The sequence below is a fragment of the Manacus candei genome, unplaced genomic scaffold (assembly GCF_025592945.1).
Source record: "Manacus candei isolate 608988 ecotype Guabito, Panama unplaced genomic scaffold, ASM2559294v1 h1tg000050l, whole genome shotgun sequence".
NCBI classification, from domain to species: domain Eukaryota; kingdom Metazoa; phylum Chordata; class Aves; order Passeriformes; family Pipridae; genus Manacus; species Manacus candei.
Window position 1 is genome coordinate 10,863,335 of NW_026138098.1, and position 6,000 is coordinate 10,869,334.

Consider the following 6,000-nt stretch of genomic DNA (forward strand, 5'->3'; position numbering starts at 1 on the left):
CCCACGGGCCGCCGCCGTCCCGCCCCCCCCGCGCCCCGGCGGGGCGGCCCGGCCCGGCCGCGCCTGCGGAGTGCGAGCGCCGCCGGCTGCGCCGCGCCCGGCGCGGGGGGGCGGCCGCGGGGCCGGGCTGGGACCGGCGCGGGGGGAACGGAGGGTCGCCCCGCAGCAGCCCCGGGATGTCCTGCAGCCCCGCAGCCCGGAGTGACCCCTGGACAGGGGCGCCGGCGGAGGTGGCCCCGCGCCCCCGGGTATCACTGGCGGCGTCGGTGTAGCCGGGGAGGTGGGAGGGTCCGGCTGCGCCCGCACCCGGGACACAGAGGCACAGCCAGGCCTGTTGTCACCCCGTCTCACCTCCCGCCACTGCCTGAGGGTCTGTCCCTGCTGGGGAACCCAGGGTGACAGCCTATGCTGAACCCAGCCCTGGGTGAGATGGGGCCATCACTGCAGGCACAGCCCCGAACTCCAAAGGGGCTCCTCGGCATGAAGCACAAGCGGTTTAATGTCAGACTACTCCTCCTCTATTGAGCAGTGCCCCCCAGAAAGCCCTGTCTGGGTTCAGACTCCAAAAGCAACTAATTTTTTTTTTTTTTCCCAAAGCAAGTCAAAGGCAGAGAGCAGGCAACGAATGCACCAGCCTAGCCCTTGCCCTCATGTCCATCCTTGCAGACCTGGAGTCAGGGCCGAGCACACTGTGTTTGGGGCGTATCCTTGTTTTCCCCTTGTTTTGCAGTCAGGCAGGTGAGAAAGAGCATGTGCACCCTGGGGAGAGAGCACAGGACCTCACACAGGCCAAGGAGGAGGGCAAGGATTTGCACTTCCACAAGTCATTTGCTGTCTCAGGTCCATGAATTTTGAGGGAGTAGGAGTGGACCACACTGTCACCAGGCCATCAGCAAGCCACCCTCCTGGCTCCCCTTCCATCACCCGAGCCACGGAGCTATGTTGGCAGCAGGAAATCCCGCTCCTGCCTGGCCAGTCAGGTTGGTCTGGATCCATTGAGGAGCCCTGTGGGAGCGGCCGGGGTGAAGCATTGCCCCAGAGATGTGCTGGGGTGTGGGGACCTGCTCAAGCCTGGCTGTTGTGGGGTTCCATGGGCCTCGCCGGGCTCGCCGGCCTCCCAGAGATCAGCACTGGAGGGAAGCAGAGAAGAGAGGTTGTGGTGGCGTCTAAAAATGCCGTATTGCTGAGTGTTAATTGGTACCTGGAGCCCGCAGTGTCATGGGGAACTGAATCATCTGAGAGGGAACGATGCCCCAGACTGCAGCGCGTGCAATGAAGTCCCTCTGGCTCTCAATTGCTGTGGACCAGTAGGCTATTTTTGGGAAGCATGGCTGCAGGATTTCATCAGTCACATGCCCTTCCCACAGCACGTGCCGGGGCTGGGCCAACTCTCCGTGCGGCTCAACCCAGCCTCTCTCATGGCCATATGGCACCTCCATGCCAGCAGCACCACATGGCTGCTGCCACATCAGCAATGCCAAAGTCCCATCACTGCTTTTGGCAGCCTGAAATGGGCTGATGGGGAAGGGCAGGAAACATCAGCTGGGTTTAGTTGTGGCCTGGAGAAGAGTGGAGAGAAGGCAGAGCCTGGTGTGCCGGGAGCGGAGCGGGACAGCACTCTGCTGCTGGGCTGGGGTGTGCTCAGCACAGGCGACTGGCCATCCAGAAGAGAGGGATTTAACCTGGAAAAGCAAAGGCTGATCAGAGCAGGGGTGGAGGTGACAGCCAGGCTGAGCCATAAGCTACATCCAGGCAAGTGAAGGATTAAAAAAGTACTTGGTTTTTATTAACTTCACTAACAAGCTGAGATAAGACACGATTCCTGCTTTACAAGCATGCACTCCTATTAAACCATCAGTCAGAAAGTCTTTGGCTTTCTAATTGTGCAGGGACCAAGATAGGGGTGAGATTCTGCTCTAACCAGTCCTGGTTGCATCCACTGGAAACCTGGGCACAAGCAGTTGTCCAGCTCAGCATAGCACTGAGGGCACCTCTCTGCCTGCTCACCATCAGGGAAAGTGCTTTCCATGACCTTCGTTTAAAGTATGAGAGGTCATGACTAAAAGCACACCAAAGGCAGCAGAAGCAAACAGCATCAGATTGCCTAAAAATCAGATGATTTAAAAATCTCAGCCCCTCTCCCAAATGAGGATGTGTATGTCCATCCAGAGTCCATACTGTAGATCCCATGCCTAATGGCAGCATCCTCTGTTACCTACTGCATTTCTTGGTCCTCCTCATGCACCTGCACAACACTTCTCGAGGGATTTTTGGAATGCTTTGTATGAATTGGTGGTGATTCAGCCATTAGTAGCAGGTACTGCTTTTCCCAGTGTGACATCCCAGGTTTGAAGCCAGAATAATTATAATTTTTATTCTCTTTGCTTCTAGCTTAGTTCCAGGATAATTTCTCTTTAAAGGTACTTCCACAGAGAAGAGCACTCTGAATTATAAGTCTCCCCAAACAGCTTACCCTGAAAAGGTTTGAGCAGCTCTGCCATGGCTGGTCAGGCTGCAGGATGTCCCAGATGCCCCAAGAACCTTGGTGGGTCTGGTCCACCTTTGAGCCCCAGTTACCAGCCCTAGAGCCCCTGTCTGGGGGGACCTGTGCCCTGGACCCCTTGATGCTCTGTTTCTTTTAACCTTTTTTCTCTGGGTGTCCATCAGTGGCCACCACCTCCAGGGCACTGAATTGTCCTGGCTGTCCTCGTGCTCTGCAGCCCCAAATCGTATTTCCCATCTGAATCCTTGGAGTCCATACATAGTTGGGTCCTTGGGGAAGTGTTGGAGGCTGCACCTGGGTACCTCCAGGTATGGTCTTTGGCCAGTGTGGTTTGTACTCAGACATAGGTCGGGGCAAGGCACAGCTCAGCTCTCCCCCATTGGTGATGCCAGGAGGTGCAAGAGCACTTGCCTGTGCTGTCTGCTCCTGGGATCGCAGAGGGTTATGACATTTGTTAGGGAATGGGGTAGGGAGATACCGGCATTTCCAAGGGAATGGTCCAAGGGCAGAAATTCCAAGGGAACTGGCTCAAGAGAAATGTTTTTTTTAGGGTATATGGACTGTGGAGTACAAAAAAAGAGGGGTGGGCAGGGGAAAGCACACAGATTGGAGAGGCAACACAGAAGGAGTGATAAAGGAGGAGGTTTTGCAGCTCCACACGTGCAGCAGCCATGGTCCAGCACTCTCATTCACCACAGCCTTCAAAATACAAGCCAATTAAGGGCATGCTCTCTTTATTTGCCTTCTCTTTTACTTCATTCAACCTTTGAGCTTACCCTGAAGTCTCACTGCCAGTTTTTTCTCTGGAAGGTGATGGTGGCACTGCTTCTTGGACAAAAGTGGAGGGACCAAGTGGAATTCCAGGGGTCCATGGAAATGGGGTGGGAGGGGGTGAGCTGCTGGCACAGCCCCACCACCCACACCTTCAGCATGGCCTCTGCTTCCCAGGCACATGGCCAAAGAATCACTCGCCAAGTGGGTGATCCCTGGAACTTTTATCAGCAGCCTGTGGCCATGCGCTGCCCATGGTACAGCATGGCACAGTGAGGGTAGCGTGGCCCAGAGGAGCAGAGGTTGGGTGCCCACAGTGCTGTTGACAAATTCACACTCATGGAAGTGGGAAAAATATCCATGCTATCATTTGGGGATTGGGCCAGGTCAGAGGTAAAATTGCTGGAGTGCTTTCATTTTGCAGTGCTCCATAACACAGCAAGGTGCAAAGCTACCCAGTGGTTGCCATGAGAAACCCATGGGTTAGAGAGTGAGCATCCCTTCTCCTCTGTGGTGGAACTCATCTCATGTGTGTGTGTGTGTCATGCCCTTGTTGGGAAACAGAACTACTACTCTGAGCACAAACTGTAAGTCCCCTTTGTTGGTTGTATTTTGACCTTGGTCTGGTGGTATCACGCACACCAGCTGTTTCCCCACATTGCAGGTGTTGTCTGTTCAGCTTCTTCCAGTGACAGCACCAGTGTAAATCACCTCCTGGACAGACCTGGCAGGGTTCACAGAAGTCGGGGCCAGGACAACCCTGGGTTTTGGTCTGCAAAGGCTCCTGGAAGCACCTGCTCTCTCTCTGCTCTCCCTCCCATTTTAATCCTTTTATAAAATTTAATCTGCCTTTAAATGCTACTGCTGCCCTTTTGGAAAGATGAACCCATTTTCCAAGTGATAGTTGCACTGCCTGTCTGCCAAGGGCAGGCATTTCTCACTGCACAAGAGTGACATCAAGATATTAAAAAATTGTTTGGAGGGCTATCACGTATCTTTTTTCTTTTTTTTAAGGAAACAGTTGTTGTGGTAATGATGGGCTAGAGCTGGTCTGGAGCAGCTGTACCCTGGAGGGGGAGCAGATCTATGATGGATCCTGGGTGACTCCTAAAGGCTTGATTTTGCTGTTGGACCCGGGAAGTTTATGAGCTCAAGCCCCAACCAAGAAGCTGCTACTGCAACCAGGATGGTTATAGTAGGCACTGTTAGCCCTTGCAGCCCTTTTGGGTGCCCAAGTGGGTTGCCCAGCAGTGCCCCAACAACTGCTGTGTGTGAATTTTCCTGTGCCACTGCATTCACTAGGACATGCTGTAGGTTGCAGCAGAGAAGCAGAAAGCCTCCAGTCCTGCTAAGAAGCATGGCTACAAGGAAGAGCATTTTCTTCTTCAGCAATTGTTTTCCTGCTCTGATATCAACCTTTTCGCTTCCAAGTATCCAGGTGCTTGTTTTTTCATTGCAACATGGTTTGCAAAAAAAATCAGTCCTTGGACTTGGAACTCCGTGGTGTCTCAGGCCGCAGGGGCTTGTTTAGCAGATGAGCTCCATATCAGGAGATGTGTTACTGGCATCACTCTTTGTGATCAGCCAAGTGGCCCAGCCCACTGGTGAGGACAGGTATTGCCCTGCTCCTCACCCAGGCACGATTTGATTGGGGTATAGAAATCTGCCTGCACAGAGAGATGCACCGAGGTCAGTGAAATCTTGCATTTCATCTTTCACTAGTCAATAACTAGTACATGTAGCTCTCCCCAGCACTGGCTACAGGCTCTCCTGCCAGGCCATCAGCTGTCACCTGCTGTTGCTGCCTCTTGTTCCTGGTCCTGAGGTGGGACATGGAACCATGATTTGCAGCAGAGCCACTTGTCCTTCTGTAGGGCAGGTAGATGTTTGCAGCCAAGGGTCATGTCTTCTTAGGAATGCTGTCAGATCCTGACTCTCACTTGGCCAGACCCAGAGTGGGGAGATGCATCCAGCCATGTTACGAAGCCATCATTAGGAAGATCTTTCACTTCCCCAGTTAGTCCTCAAATTAAAAAAGAGGTCAGAGTAACTTAGAGAACAGCCCTTGTCAGTGTTTTGGGTGTCTGCTCCAGCTCTCAAACACATGGGGTGGATCCTCAGGCTCTTGAGCAGATCTGATGGCTCTTTGCTGGGGCTCAGGGAAGTGCTGTGATTTCACTGGGTGTCTCTGGCTGGCCACGGGTACATCACCTCTGAGATCTGTCGTTTGATGCTCTTTTTTGGTGTGTGCTAGAAATAACTAAACTAGAAAGAGTGTTGATGTTCCCTCTTGCCTGCTCCTGTCTTGCCCAGCCATACCCACTTATCTCGGATCCATTTATGCTGCTGTTATTTACTGTTTCATCCTACCTCTAAAGCTTCTACTACATTTCCTTTGAAATCTCTCCTTGCAAGCTCCCTCTGTGTTGCCCCCTGATCTCCTCTGGCATTCATTAGGCAAAGCTGAGCTATGACCTGTGCATATACAATGACCTTTTTTTATTTCCCCCTCCAGCCTCCTAACTGCCCTCCCCACTTTCTATCTTTGCAATTGTAGGTTTTCTATGTTGGAGACTGGGAGCTTGCACAAGCTCTTCTCAGCTCCTACTAGTTCTTCACTGTTCATGCTTGGCCTTTTACAGTAGTTGCCATGCAGTACTGATATAAAAATAATAAAGAATTTTTCTTGCCCACTCTTAAGGGAAAGCAGACATATGGTCTGAAAT